Source organism: Ambystoma mexicanum, chromosome 3p (assembly GCF_040938575.1).
Source record: "Ambystoma mexicanum isolate Mex_15411 chromosome 3p, UKY_AmexF1_1, whole genome shotgun sequence".
NCBI lineage: Eukaryota > Metazoa > Chordata > Amphibia > Caudata > Ambystomatidae > Ambystoma > Ambystoma mexicanum.
In genome coordinates, this window is record NC_090925.1 from 822,124,109 (window position 1) to 822,140,472 (window position 16,364).

Below are 16,364 nucleotides of genomic sequence, written 5' to 3' on the forward strand. Positions count from 1 at the left end.
TCACCACAATGAAGATGAAGGAACAAAAACATGTTGTGCAGTAGAAAGGGTTGATGATATTGTAGATCCCCCTCTATTCCCAAACTCTTATTCTTTAGTGTGTATGGAAAATAATGGGGGTATAAGACAACTAAGTCACTTTAATTAATCAACAGGAGTAGTTGGTATTTAATCTTCTATGAATTGTGAATTGTGAAATATCTGTAAATAAAATGTGATGATTCTTTATGAATTTAAAAAGGAAGTTCAGTTTTGAATCCTCTTTTCCAAGTTATATGGTAAGAGCTCTTTGAATATTCTTTGTATTTCAAAGAACAACATTTTTGAGATCCATCATGTAGAGTTCAGATGGACACCATCATGTCAGAAAGCATTTGAAACATTAGACGGAAAATAGCATCAGCATAAAATATAACTTACTTTAATGCTAACAGGGCAACCAAACTAACAGTGGATACCAATCCTATGGTCCTAGAGGCCATTTTGCTCCAATACAATTCTGAGTCAACCCATAACAAGTTAATGGTGTCTTATGCAAATCAGAGTTTGTCTCCCACAGAAGAAGCAGTGGTGTTGGCCTGGAAACATTTCCTCCTCTTTCTGTACAGTAAGGCTTTCACCATTGCAACAGATCATTAAGAACTCCTTACAATATATAGAAATCCTAAGGCACGGATGCCACAGAGAATTGCTTGGTGGGGTTTAAGACTCCAAGACTATGATTTCACTATCTTACACAGACTGGGGAAGGATGAAATTCCTGCAGATTTAATATCTCGTCACCCAATGGTGTCGGCCAGAGTTGAACCGTCGATAACTGACTTCTACATAAACTACGTCATCCACCAGATGAAACCGCTCACATTGGAATGGGCTACTCTCTAGAGAGAGTCGGAAAAAGATCCAGCTCTTGCTTTCATTTGCCAATGCATTGCAAGTGGAAGGATGAAACATGCCAGACAGATGGCCGGGAGAAAGGTGCAGCTGTGCAGGAGGATGTGGCCAGCTTGTTACTGGTACAGGATGAGCTGACCGTCACAGAAGACTACATTGTCCTGAAAGGATGTAAACTGGTGATACCAGTTGTCACTGAGACAACAAGCTATTGACCTTGCCCACGAAGGTCATCGATGAATGGTCTCAGCCAAGAGGATGCAGAAACGAAAGATGTGTGTTTCCCAAACTAGACACCAAGGTGGAGGACACTCTAAGAAACTGCTCCACATGCTGTGTAATATCCTCAATACTGCATCCTAGCCCGCTGCAGATGTCAGCACTGCCTGGAAATGTGTGGGAGGAGATGGCAATAGACTTTTTGAGGCCTGTGAGAGATGGAACATATGTTCTAGTGGTAGCAGATAGAGACATAGATAGGGTAGGGCCTGAGCGGGCAAGGCCCACCCACAATCTGTAAATGCCCACTCAGCAGCACTGTGTGGGCATTTACAGATGTTAATTTCACTGCAGTGGGCCCAACTACAATAACGTCCGGCCCCACTTGTTAGACAATCCTGGATATGCCTCTGGTAGTGGATGAGTACTCCAGATTCCCTGAGGTGTAAAAAGTACCTTAGACAGCAACTACAATTGTCATTCCAACACTGGTCCGGATATTTACTTCATATGGCATTTCGCAAGTTGTCAAAACTTACAATGAACTACCTTTCCCAAGCTAGGACTTTGCAAATTTTGATGCGCAAATGGGGTTCATATTCTGCAAGATTACACCATAATGGCCTCAAGCCAATGGCATGTATGAAAGATTTATGGCCAACATAAAAAGAGCATTATGGGTCTCTCACATAAGTGAGTGGCCGTTGGGACAGATGCTTTACCAACTGCTTCGCAACTACAGAACCACCCCACACAGTATGACGGGAGATGCCCCACTGAAATAATGTTTGGGAAGGTGGTTCAAACTCGACTCCTTCAGACAGAGGTGCGAAGGGAGCGACAAGATGTGGATCATCAGAAGAAGGAAAAGGACGAGAAGGAGAAGCAGATGATGAAACAGTATGCTGATGATCGAAGAGGAGCAAAATGGTCATATATATGGATAGGTGATCGAGTAGCTGTCAGCCAACCTCAAAAGAGGAAAGAAAATTTGACATTTCTTCTTGAACTCCTTACAGTGACTCACAAGAATGGCACCATGGTAACGGCAGGTTTTGGTGAAAGAACCATCACCAGGAATGTGTTCCACTTCAAGGTGCATGATGGGTGTGAAGGACATATGTGGACTGTGAGAAGTACTCATGGGAGTGAAGAAGATTCTGATGCTACATATTTAGGGGACTGTCAACTGTCTGATGGACAATGGAGAGAGGGCCCGAAGGCCTCGCCACTGATAAGCAGTCCCCTGAAGCACGCCATACATGCCCCCCGATCAGACCTCTACGGTTGGTTGAAATCATGTGTTAAGTTGGACTTTTAAAAAGGGGGAGAGGTGTAATGTTGTACTTTCAGGCCGTCCTACGCATTGTGTGAGGGAGGAGCTGAGGGTTTGGTAAAGGGGAATAGAAGTGATGTGGGAAAGGAGGAATGGTAGTGCCGATTAGAAAATAAAGTTGAATGCGTTGGAAACAGTCCTCGTTGGCGTCCAGCATATTCTCCAGTCTCTTCAGGGTCCCTCCGGATACAAACCCTGCCAAAAACCTTTGTATGCAAAGACTTACTTGATTCAGGTGGGAAACAGAAAACAAAGGACTACACTGGCATGGCCTCATTGCAAATATAGAGGCTAAAAGGGGGCACATCTAGAAGCTGTTATGGAGACTTCCTGGGGAAGTCCCAGCTCACATGGTGAGATCTTAGACAGAAATTGGCCCAGGGAATCTGCTGACTCAAGTAGTCAATGAAAGCAGAGGGAAGCATCTAGGCAAGAAGGCCAGGGTCCATAAAAGCCAACAGAGTCTGTTGCCAGTGAGGTGTCTGTGTGTGTGTGAGGCCATAAATCAGGTGAAGGAGGAACAAAAGGCCAGGAAGAAATCTTAACAGAGGAGGTAAGGTGTTTGGGGTGAGAAAGGTGTATCAATTTGGTGAAAGTTAATTTTGGAGTGAGAGTAGGATGCGGGTTGAGAGTAGGAGAGAGGGAAGAGGGAAATGAGAGGCAGGGGGTGAAGTAAAGCAGTGGAAGGATAGTGTTGGGGGAGTGAGATTTGGAGGGAAGCAGATAGGATCAGGTGGAAATTGGAAGGTGGAGACAGGAGAACAGAAAGAGGGAGAGAGAGAGATAATACCACAAGAGAGAGTGTGAAGAGGGAGAGAGAGGGTGGAAGGTGGAGAAGAGAGTAGACAGGCGACTATGGATATGGGTGAGAGGTGGTCATCTTGAGGAAAGGGTGCCAGGACCATCAGATTAAACCACTAGGTCACTAGGTCCCTAGGTCCCTGCGGAAGTTACTGAGGGTGTCAGAGAGATAAGGCAATAGCCTGCAGGACCAGAACTGAACAGACAGTAGGGGTACCTTGGATCTAGTGAATTAGTATGGCATGACAACCTGTTGGAGTAGGAAGATTGCGCTGGTCAGGTGGGGGAACCTCAAAGGTTTATGAAAAGGTGTACAGGGATACCTGATAGATGGCAAGCCCTAAGATAAAAACTGGAAACCTATTTGATTTGTCTTGTGACTCATTGAACACCTTCTCACACTTGCCACAATACAACAGGGGGTATGTAATCTCTGAAGAGTGTCTTGGCAAGATGGCGTCACTGTCACTGGACTTTTTTCTTTCTGTCCCTTGTGAACTGCAGCATTTGACGTCATCACATCCTCTCATGTTGTCTCATTACTTAATTCCAGATCTCTGTTTGGATAGTTATAATGGTTGTAAAAACAGAAGACACTGCGGCGGGCATTATTCAATGCTGCCTGCATGGTTTGCCATTTGATACAATCAATCGTTTAATTTTGCAAATTTATTTGGCTGCCTGCTGCAAAACCTATACCCATAACTAGATTAAGCAGAGATTTCAGAGAAAAAAGACATTCTGATATAGAAGCCTAATTTGCCCCCTATGGCAGCAAAGCCTTTTTAAACAAAAATAATATTGAAGAACCTCTAAGAGGTAAAATTATTAGATTCTAATGGGATTCCAAGAAAGAAGTAATTACATTTTGTAGGTGTAGGAGATGTTCTATTAGATAGTTAATTGATTTTACAGCGGTTTGTTTGCTCTGGAGGAATGGCACAAATGTAATGCCACCACTACAATAATTCCACCCCACAATCTAGGACAAGACAAAAGTTGTTTTAATCAGAATACTTTCATTTCATGAAAACCAAATAAAGGATCAAAACCCAGCAGTTCCCCAACTCACAATGTTGGGAAAGGCACCCCAGAACACCATATTTGAATTAAGGCTACAATAAAAAAAACACTGCAGCCTGCCTATGTTTGTCTCACTATTCAACTTTTATCACTATGTGAAATATCGAGTTACTTATAAATTCACACAAACATTGATACATATATAGAATACATTATGAATGGGTATTCTCTATGCCAAGTATTTAAATAACAGACCTTGCTAGTAGGTCACCCCAGGACCTCCACTGGGCATGGTGCAGGCTGTCCCATCTGGGAGGCAGGTGCTCATCGTTGGGGGCAGCACCCAGGAGGTTGACCCGAGAAATGTAGCCCTCTTAGGAAAGCACCAACGACTTCGGGCAGGCGAGCAGGGCTCCACACACCAGGCTGGCTCTGCTTGCACATCTTGTGGGGAACAGTCCTTGACCGGGTTGGTAGGCGTGCAGAGTTTCAACAGCGGGTGGGACAGCGAAAGTCTTGTGGACAGTGAACAGGACATGACAGCATATCATGTATTACTGGCCAAGAAAAACATAGTTTAAACCCATCCTCCAAAACTCGCCCTATTCCCTATCTGGGTCATCTTTGCCATAGCAAGTTACACATCACCTTACACTGATGTAAGTCCCCTTCATCCTTTACCTGGATTTCTGATAACTTACTCCATCTGTGGGATGAATATGCATTACTATGCTGGTCTGAAAATCTGAATTCCCAAGCAGCACTCAAAACATATGTTATAGTTATCAAATTGTACCTAGTGGACAAGTACTCACCATTTCCTTGTGCTGCCAACACAGTAAAATCTTCTCAATTCTACATCCCAGGAGGTTCAATATATTGAGAGGCCAGCTACTAGCTTGTTGTGTCACTAGTATCAGGTGCATGGGAACAGTCCAACAATCACATGTTTTGATATGTGTTTCTGCATATCTGTTCTTTCGCTTAACAGTCTTAGGCTTCATACGTTAGTGGTGATGAAACCTCATTATTTGTATCCCATAATCGTCAAATTCAGGCAAATACCTTCTCTTTACCTTGAACTAAGTTTCATATCCCTGTACAATATCAGTAGACAGCCCCCTCCTCCTACTCATTCTCTTCTCTTTAACCTTTCCTTAAGTCTCACTTCTTCATAAAAAATCATTAATATCACCACTACCACCTACAGCATTTTATCAAAGCGTTCTCACTTCTTTTGTTGCACTCACTGTGCCCAAGCACTACCATCACTTCTATCTCAAATTACAATGTCCCCTATTTGATCTCATTTATGCCTACAGAAACTCAAGTTTGTTGCTCAATCATATTATCCTACTTTGAGACAAATCCCTTGTCCTTCTCAGTCCACCCCTCCATCTACACCTTTTGGGTCATCTCCATTAGCTGTTTGGACACCAGTTGTTCCATATCTCCCTCCTTCCATTTCCTCCTCTCCCACATTCCCCTCCACCAACAAAGCCACTGTCTTCCCCATTTATCTTCTGCATATATCCCATTTTGTGGCCCCCACACCCTATTAGCTACCTTAGATCCCGCACCACTCCCCTCAATCCAACTATAAAGCTTATAATTGAACACTGGATCACCCAAAGATGAAGCTCGTGGACCTACAGACTGAGCCATCAATGCATGGAGAAAAGGAGATGCTTCCAAGTAGTTAAGGAGAAAGCAAGAAGCAAACATCTTAAATACTATATGATCTACCCTACAATACTCTGTATTGTGGTTGAAGGCAGAGTACATTCATTTATGGATTGCAGGCAAGCTGAAGCCTTTTTAACTGACCTGGATGTGGAACCTATGGAAGCAAGTACTGCACCTACTTCTCAAAAATCTATGCAATAACAGAAAAAGAAAAGGGATAAATAATAGTACTGAATTGCGCTTGTTTGTTTTATTTATTGTTGTGTGGTATTTATTTTTATTTTTACTTATACTGTAATATTTCTCTCCGAAATCTATGGGTTTTTTTTAATGTCAAACCGTTAGTTTAAAACGGTTTCTTTTTCTCAAGCACTGTTGTAAATTCGGCATGGCCATGGGAATCTGTTAGAAGAAGGTACCTTCTGTGTTTACTTGTAAGGGTGTTGTACGTGATGCAGTGCATGGCGTACTACGCATTGCTTACGGAGGCCTGGCGAGTGGATTGCGAGGAAGGGTCGGTCTTCAGCAATTGGAAGTAATGTAACTGGCCGTGACGGTGATGGACAAAGGGATGTGAACTTGGATGATCTCTAGGGTACATGGTCAAGCGGTTTTTTTTCCTGTGATGAGCGGCTCTGACAGAAACAGTGATTTTCGATGTCGGGAAAAAGGTATGACTGAGTCTCTCAATTGATATGTATATGGAGCTGTTTACCGGCCCTTGGGGGCTTTTCATATTGCACAGCGCCATCGTCTCACTTGTGCTGACACTGAGTTTTTTTTTACTCATTTGTATCTCACGCAGCCTTCCCATGCGTGTTGGCGCTCTTGTTCTTCATCTTGGTGAATGTTTTCTATCCCAAGCTTGTTTGTGATCAGCAACTTGAGACATGTATGCGGCCTTGTACATCTTTACGCACGGCCCGTTACATGTATGGTAATGTTAGGAACAACCAGCTCCTACCAGTCCTCCAACTATGCACCATACCTGTCTGTGTGGCTCTTTCAAAATGGGCAATAACTTTCAAGTACCGGGCAAACAGTGAAATGGTGTGGTGCTGCCACCTGCAATGCAACGTCGATGTGTTTCTGTCAGCGGCATGAGCAGTGCATTTCACAAAGAAGGCACACCATTTCTTTCACCGTCATTTGTGGCTCGTTCATCATCAGTGCCCCAGGCTTGAATTTTGATTTGTCGGGGCTTTTCAATTCATAAAGATGCTTCCTAATAATCCGAGAAACACAGGAGGTTACTGTGACATTTTTACAACCTGCACATTCTATGACTTCCTTTTCTCTCTCTTTTGCAATATGAGGGTAAATGTATTATTAGATCTTGTGGGATTTTGGTATAATTTTTGGAAAATGCTCATAAAAATGACATGTGATACAACTGAACATTTACCTTGGTGTTAGTGGATTGGTGGGGAAGTATATGTTTTTGCTTACTACTTGACATGTGATGCTTTTATGTTGATAATGTATTCCGGGGCGCCTTTTCTCTGGGTCTTGTGTGTCACTGTTTGTGCACTAGTTTCGGGAGCACCCTTATAGTAATACATATTGTGGTTGCTGGGGTTAGTGCAAGTAGTCTATGGCACTGTTGTTATGGCTAAGCGGTTTGGTGGTGTGTGTTTACTTTTCTCATGTGATCTAGCAATCTTGTGCTGATGTGTGTACTGTGATAAGGTTGTCTATGTGCTTTTGTGTAGGGCTAATGTGGAGTACTACTCTTTCCCTTTCTCTTCTATTCAATTGTTTGCGCACTGTAGTCACTGTGCCACTAAGCACGGACGAGACATTGTTTTATATATATCTTGATTTGGTCATAGGTCGCTTGTTTTGAGTGGCTGCTGATGGATAAATGTTTGTTTGCAGTGGTGAGTTTGTCTGAGACTATGTACATAGTAGCGCCAGCATTTTTGAAGTGATGGGTCTTTTGGGGTTTTGTTGAGGCTTTCTCAGGTTCCTGTTTGGGGGGGAATATTACTTGTTGTTCACGACTTGTACTTGTTGCACTGTCTAGATGGATAGTTTATACCTTTTAAATTTGGGCACAGCTTTCTGGAGGGTGGTCATGAATAGGTCTAGTTTTGTATATATTGTAACTCATAGTGGGCCCAATCGCTGTTGGGCTCTTTTTTGTTCAATTTACTTGTATCGTTGTGTCTTTTGTTTTGTTTGTCTGTTTAGCAAGGTGTGTGTTGTTTTTTGCTCTAACTCGATTATCCATTGTCAATTGCTTATTGTTCAAAATTTTGATGTAATGCACTTTATTGAGGTCATGTGAATGGTGATTCTGCTGATTTTTGCTTTAGAGGGAACTAAAGTATGGGTTTATTGACTATTGGTACTTGGAATGTTAAAGGTATGAGGTGTCCTTCTAAAAGGAAAAAAATTCTATCCAGATTATGGGGGGAAAAGATTGATGTGGTTCTATTTCAAGAGACACGCCTTGAGGATGGCACTGAGAACCTCCTTACTAATTCTAGATATACGAAGGATTGGTTGAATGGTTATTCTACTAATTCACGAGGAGTTGGAATTTTGGTTAGGAGGGGGTTGGGTGTAAGTGTTGATAAGATAGTTATGGACGATGCAGGTCCAGTCATTTTAGTTGATTTGAAATTTGAAGATAGGCTGTTTACAATCGGCTCAGTTTATGGCCCATGTGCAGTGGGGGGTCTCTTTTTTGACACTGTAACTAAACTTCTGGCTGACATGAGGGGAGAAGTAATCATTTTAGGTGGGGATTTCAATTGGGTTATAGACTTCAAATTGGATAGATCTTCGGCGTGCTCCTTTACTGGCCACAGATCTAGTAGAGAATTTTGTGATTTTGAGGATACCTTTGATTTGATTGACTCTTGGAGAGTCTTGCATCCGAAGACAGTAGAGTATTCATTTTACTCTCCGGTTCATGATTCCTTTTCAAGGATTGACTATTTACTTATATCAGATCATATGGCTGAGATGATAATCGAAGCTAGAATGTGTGAGCGGCATCTTTCGGATCATTCTCTAGTTTTGGTTAGATTGTGTCTTGCTCCACACTCTCCGGATTCTGCTAGGTGGAGGCTAAAACCATTTGTTCTGAAAGAGGAAAAAGCATTCCAATTGCTTTCTGATTTTGTGTCAGACTATTTTGCTGTAAATAAGGGTTCGGCTGATAGTTTAATGGTTTGGGATGCGTTTAAGGCCTCAGCTAGGTGTGAATTGATTACTTGGACATCTAGAGTGAGGAAGGAAGGGGAGGCAAAAATGAGAGATCTTGAGCTGGATCTGGGTTAATCACAATCGGCTTATGCTCGTACTGGATCAGTGAGGGATCGTTTAAAGATGGAAAGGTTGTATGAGCAGTTGCGTCTGGAGTCTGAGATTCAAGCAGACCTTGGGACTTTTTATTCTAAACAACGCTTCTGGGAGAGAGGGGATTCTGGGGGTAAATTGCTTGCGAATAGGTTGAAGTGTTTGTGCGAGAGGTCTTTTGTCCAGAAAATAAAAGATGAGTCTGGTAGGATTATTGTGAAAAGGAAGGATATTGGTGAGTGTTTTTGCAATTATTATGATTTGTTATACTCTGAAGAGCATGTGCTGTTAGAAAGTGATGTGGTGGAGTTCTTTGATAAGATTGAAGTTCCTTGTCTGTCTGATGAGGCCAGAGAATTTCTGGATGCTCCTATTTTAGTGGAAGAGGTGATAGAGGCCATTATTAAAATGAAATCTGGTAAGTCACCTGGCCCAGATGGACTGCCGACTGAGTTTTACCAATCTTTTGCTGAGCAGCTAGCTCCAGAATTATGTGAACTCTATAATCGGTTTCTTATGTAGGGTGTTTTATGTCCTTCAATGAGGGAGGCAGTGATTACGGTAATCCCCAAGTAGGGGAAAGATGCATCGAATTGTTGTAATTATCGCCCCATTTCACTTTTGAATGTGGATGCAAAATTATTTACAAAAATTTTGACTTCCAGGTTGGATAAATATATGGGTTTGTTAATTGGTAGTTCTCAAGTGGGTTTTATGAAGCAACGCCATGGATATGACTCTCTTGGATATTTTGAATTTGTCATCCTCAGGAATTGATGATTTGATTTTCATATTTCTTGACGCTGAGAAGGCCTTTGATAATGTGGATTGGGCTTTTTTAAATTTTACTTTGGTTAAAATGGGGTTTGGTCCCCTATTTATAAATGCTGTTGGGGCATTACAGTCTGGTATTAGTGCAAAGGTCTGGGTGAATGGGGTACTTTCATCTTCTTTTAGATTATTTAAAGGCACACGTCAAGGATGTTCACTATCACCTTACCTTTTTAATTTGGCTCTTTAGCCATTTTTGTCATATATTCGGCAGTCGGATTGCCTGTCCGGTTTTATAGTTGGTGAAGTTGAAGTTAAGGTTTTGGCGTATGCTGACGATATATAGTTATTGTTCTTAGTAATCCTGTAGAGGGGGGAAACATTTTGAAGAATATGATTTCTGAGTTTGGTGGGCTCTCAGGTTATAAAGTTCATTGGGAGAAGACGGTTGTGTTTCCAGCTCGAGACGCTCAGGTGTGTAGACGATTATTAGATTGGAATTGTAAATGGGAAAACTGTAGGGTGAAATATTTAGGTGTCTTTTTGTCTAGAGATGTGAAAGGTATGGCGGAGTTCAATATAGATAAAGTTCTGGAAAACATGAGGACTATGCTCCGTAGGTGGAGTAGACTCTCTTTATCCATCTGGGCAAAGGTTAATGCTATTAAAATGGTGCTCCTACCTAAGGTTCTGTATATTATTCAATCGCTACCTTTAAGGTTTACGAAAAAAGTTTTGGGCCGTGTGGATCGGGTCTTTCAGGAGTTTCTATGGAGAGTTTCAAGGAAACCAAGGATACCCAGGTATTTAATGGTTAGGAGTGTACATGAGGGGGGTTTTGGTTATCCTAACATTGAAAATTACTACAAAAGTTTTTTGATTAAAAATGTGTATCGTATTTCTCGTTGAATGAATCAGACATTCCAGTTTGGGCTCAGATTGAAGAGTTTAAGATGAGACCCTTCCAAATTGAATCACTGTACTCTCTTGGAAAGTTACCTAAATCGGTCAGTACATTGCAGGCTGTCCATGCTTCCAAAGATGCAATCACATCATTGATTGTAAGTGGAGGGCAGGGACTTCATTTCTATGGGGAGGCCTCCATTTGGCAGAATCCGGGGTTGCAGATCAATAATAAGATGCTTTGCTGGAGGAGTTGGATGAACAAGGGTATATTACTTATTAGAGACATATGGGATGATGACGGTATGAGATCCTTTGAGTCTCTGAAGCAGAAGTTTATGCTACATAATAGGGAAATGGGGAGATATAGATTGTTGAGAGATTTGATTTCTGAGAGAGTATTAATGCTTACTGACCCTTTGTTACAAAGACCAGAAAGGTGTAGTTTTATTGTAGTTGCGCCTCGTGCAGTGTCTAGTTATTTGAGGTTGTTCCCGGTAGAAGAGAAATTTAGATCTTCATGGAATGCTCTTCGACTTATGTGGTGTGTTGAACTGGGTGGAGATATTTCTATGCAGGATTGGGAGGTTCTACGGAAGGTTCCAGTTAGGATGAAAATTGATCTAAATTTACAATATATTGAACAGAGGATTTTGAGGCGTCTGTTTTGGACTCCAGTTAAAATGCACAGATTTGGCTTAAGGGAGGATAGTATGTGTTGGAGTTGTTCTACGGAGGAAGGCACTTTGCTTCACATGTTATGGAATTGTTCGAGGGTTAAAGGTTTTTGGAGTGAGGTTTTGGATAGAGTTGATTTGGTCGGGAACATCTCTTTTCCAAGGACACCATCATCAGTTCTTTTGAAATTACCAGTGGGCACTCGTCACTTCAGCTATGCGACTCTGTGTTGGGCTAATAAGGTGTTTTTGGTGGCGACTCGTCAAATTTTACGCCTCTGGAAGACGAGAAAGAAACCAAGTATTGATGAATGGTTATCGCAGGTGCAGTTGCTCTCAAGATTTGAGAGGATTAAGTATTATGCTTTACATAAAGAAGAATTTTATAAGGAACAGTGGGAGGCTTTTAATGAACTCTATGTGTGAATTAAGTGCTGATGGGCGATGGTTTTTGTTTCAGAGTGGTTAATTTACTATTGTGTTCTTTTTATTGTGTTTGTCTTGTGTTGTGTGGTTGTATGTTTGTGTTGGTTTTATTTTGTTCTCTCTTGTTTTCCTCTGATTTTTTGCTAGTTATCATTTCAAATTAGGTTTGTTGCGATTAGTAGAGATAATTGATAGGTTTTTCTTATTTATTCTGTACTATTTGTATCAACTTGTATAATGCTTTTTTCATTTTATTTGTCGTTTTCTTGTTATCATAATTGTTGTTTTGGAATGATATGTATTTCTTTTGATAAATCTTTAAATAAAGTTGTCAAACAAAAAAATAACAGAGAGTTGGACTTTTAATCAGGAAATTAAAATCGTTGTATTAAGGTGTTCTGCTCAGAATAAAAGGGTTTCTTTTCAGAACACTTGAACAGATACATTTGAAAGGGTTTGGATTTTTAAGTTGTGAATATATGAAAGGGAAAGATTGTTTTTGTTTTATTTTCTTTTTGAATGAGAAAGGTTGACAAGGAATGTGAAACGTGTAAATAATAGATTCCTGAAATGAGATTTCCTAACAGATCCGTCCACACTATTGTGTTTCCTTGGTAAAATATTCTACTTCATAAAATTGTATTCACTAGAGCTGTTGCAGAGAATAAGAGATTTTTTATTCCATTGCAAAATCTGTGAAATTGCACGAAGAAATCAGCTTTGGGTCCCCTTTCCTTGCTAGAACAAACATAGGAAATTCATTTTTTACATTATATGGCAAATGAAATGTCCCCTCCCCTTTCTCAGGGTTCTATTCCAAAGGAAGTGGGGCAGGAATCCACTTCCATTTTTGGTTGCTGAATTAAAACTCCTGCTACAACCAAAAAAGTGATGGGTGGAAGGTTTTGAAATAATCTGAACGGCTGGCAGTGGTCTGGGCAACCTTCCACACCACAGTTTTTTAGCCCATCTGCACCATTGCAAAAGGGGTCCAGCCATATGCAAATCAGTTAGATACTGCCACCAATAGTAGCAGCCCGCTAGGCCAGGTCCCCTCTGCACAGAAACACAAGCAATCCCAGACATGTTTTGGCCTTGTTGGGCCACCTCAGTGAGGTGCAGCTTGGTTCCTTAAGGCGCAGCGAGCAAGAGGCCCACGTCTGGGCATACCTTCTCTCACATATGGAGACAACTACAACCAAAAAGTGATGGGTGGAAGGTTTTGAATTAATCCGAACCCCTGACAGTGCTGTGGGCAACAGTCCACACCACCAAATAAAATCTCATGGCCAGCCTCTCAGAAGTCTCAGGATCTCTCTCCGGTTGGTGTTGTCCAACAGTTAGAAAGTGGAAGGCACTGGGCATTTAGGTCATCTGGTTCTGCTCATCCTCTTTGGATCAAGGTAAGAGGGTGACTTCACATCCATGGTCTCCTGTCCCAATTGGGGAATTCTTTTTGGGCTCAGTCCTCTTTCCCTTTTGAAAATGTTGGTATATATTCCAAAAGTCCAACTGTGCATGTGTTAGTAGGCAATGAGAACATGATCCAGTCTGCTCCTGTCCCATGGGAGCCTCACATTTATTACTTTTTATACTAGACCAAACCCATACATGTTGCATCATTTGACACTACGCTTTGGATTGGTGGAGTTCTGTGATTCGTTTTCTTCACTTTCACACACCCACAAAGTCTCTCCTCCTTGCTTCCACTGGCCCACATAAGTCAGCATGGCTCCGAGCTGGAGCTAGGAACACTGGAAGACCAGTGTTTGTGAGGAGTAGGAGGGCTGAGGCCTTACTACAGAGAACTTGTGGTGGGCAAGGCACCGTCTCAACTACGCCAATACCACCTCTGGGAGAAAGCAACTCCCAAATCAGATACCTGTGGGGGTATTGAGAAGCCAAGAAGGATACAGAGGTGCGTACGAGGCAGATGTCGCAGAAAGAGAAGCAAGAAACCAACCGAAGGAAGAAGAAGGTTTCTAATGCCCACAGGCACCGGAGATGCCCCTACAACGCAGAAGGTAATAGGGACAACAGGAATACTGGGAGGCCAAAGGGGACTCATTTTAGATCCAGATAAACCCGTCCCATTACTGATAATGAAAGTGTTGAAAGCAAGTGGATAACTTCTGTGTTAATGCAATAAAGGGAAGGGCAGGGGACACAGAGAGCTAAAGAACTAGAAATTAATTACTACTACTCTGGGAAAAGGGGAAAATCACCCCAGATACAAGAAATACAGAATAAAACATAAGGGAGTGAGACACTTGTATAGTAAAGGCCAGGGTAGTCCCAAGGGTAAACTCTATACAAGAAAGAGTACAACAGGAAAAGGTGAAATATACCAATTTCGGCAACGAAAGGTCCAGAGAAAGAGACACTACACAAGAACACATAGAGTTCTCTAAGACAGAGAGGAGGAGTCTCACAAGAACAAGAAAAGCCCTAGAAACAAAAGAGGAGAGAAAGACTGTCAATCCCCCAGCCCTAGAAACAAAAGAGGAGAGAAAGACTGTCAATCCCCCAAGGGAACTACAGAGGTTAATACAAAGGATAACAAGAGACTATTTATAAATGTTATATTGAACAGACCATTGAAATAGAAGAACACCAGTGCAACCGCACAGCCACCAGGAGAAGGGAGTCATTCTTCTGGCCTTAGTTGATTATAATAGGGGTAGGGTCAGGTAGGTTAGTTTTGGACAGTGGACTGATTCCTTTAGACTATTATTCACAACTGACGAGCTCTGTAGCTAGTAAAGTAGGTATGGAACACCTGTTAGAATTCCATCAGTTGTCTAACGTACATGATCTAGGGTCTCATCGCTCTTTCGTGACAAGCCGTTTTCCACGCTCTAACATTACACCATTCCTCCGACGTTGGAAGTTGCCATGGCAGTGTTAGAGGCTGTTACACATCTGACGTCACACATCTGTGTACATGGTTGCCAAGGGGAACGAACGGCTGCTCATGCTCTCATGTGACACAGCAGAACATTACGTACACTGCCTCCCTTTCGGATTTAACGCTGCATTCAACTTGAAGCAAATACTTCTGACTGAAGTTGCGTTCCTGCTTTTTGCTGTCCTTGCTTCCCTTGATTCCTTGTTTTCTGACCCGGCTTTGCATTACGTCTCTAGACTACCGTTGCTTGCTGTGTTGTTACCTCGCTGCCCACTCTACGCCCAACACTGCATCACATCCCTGGACTGCCTTTGCTTACTGTTCGGATGCATTGCTGCCTGCTCAACGCCGACCTTTGCATTACATACCTGGACTGCCTTTCTCACTGTTTGGATACCTCGCTACCTGCATACGCCGACCTCTGCATCACGTCCCAGGACTGCCTTTTCTTCTGTCTTGATATTCACCTGCCCTCAACCGGCCGACCACCTTGTCGCTTACCGGACTGCTCTGCAGCACATTCCCGAGCCTGTGCACAGACTAGAGGCGCTTTCCAGTTACTGGTGTACCTTCCCGGCAGATCAGGAGTCCTCGTGCCTTCGGGAGTCAGGTCCTTACTAACCACACTTCTCCTCCTGCGACCATTGTTACCTTACTGGATTATTGGAACTTCTCCATCTCTGGCTTCCTGCTACTCCATACCTTCAGTAAAACTTGCACTACTCCTTGCTCATACCCTTTATTCCTTTTATCTCCCACCTGATACCTAAGTCCTGTTCTAATATTCTAGTGATCCCAGACCTTGGAGGAACCACTGGTCAACATTTCCACCACTGAAACTCTGAGGGTACAACTCCACACTTAAGAGGTTAGCCACTTTCTTCCTTGAGCTGTCTAATTCAGGTTGCCTGTCCTTCTCGCTAACAGCTGTTCTTTTCTGGCCTACAGCTGGCATTGTTGGTGGTGCTTTTTGCCCTGCTTTTCCAATTGATTAACCCCTCTGTTAGTACTACCATCACTGATATAGGGGTGCATTGATAAAAAAGAACACTCCCCAGGTGAGAAAAACCAGACTTCCTTGTCTGGGTTCCAGTGACCAGCCGTGAAGAGGAGCGGTTCATTTCTATTCTATTCTGTTTCATTTTTATAAAGCGCTAGCTCGCCCGCAGGCCTCAGAGCACTAACAAACAACACAGAACAGACAAAACAGTCATCATAGGATATTAAGGTGGATCAAGATGCCAATACATCCATGATTCTAGTGGGAGGGTCAGAGAAGGTAATCTAAACACCTCCACCATCAAACAGACTGGTATTGCTGGACTTTCTAAATTCAGCATATGAGGGCAGTTGCCTGGGAGAAAAAGGAGGTCATTCCAAACCCTCGGACCCCATGCATTAAAGCAGAGAT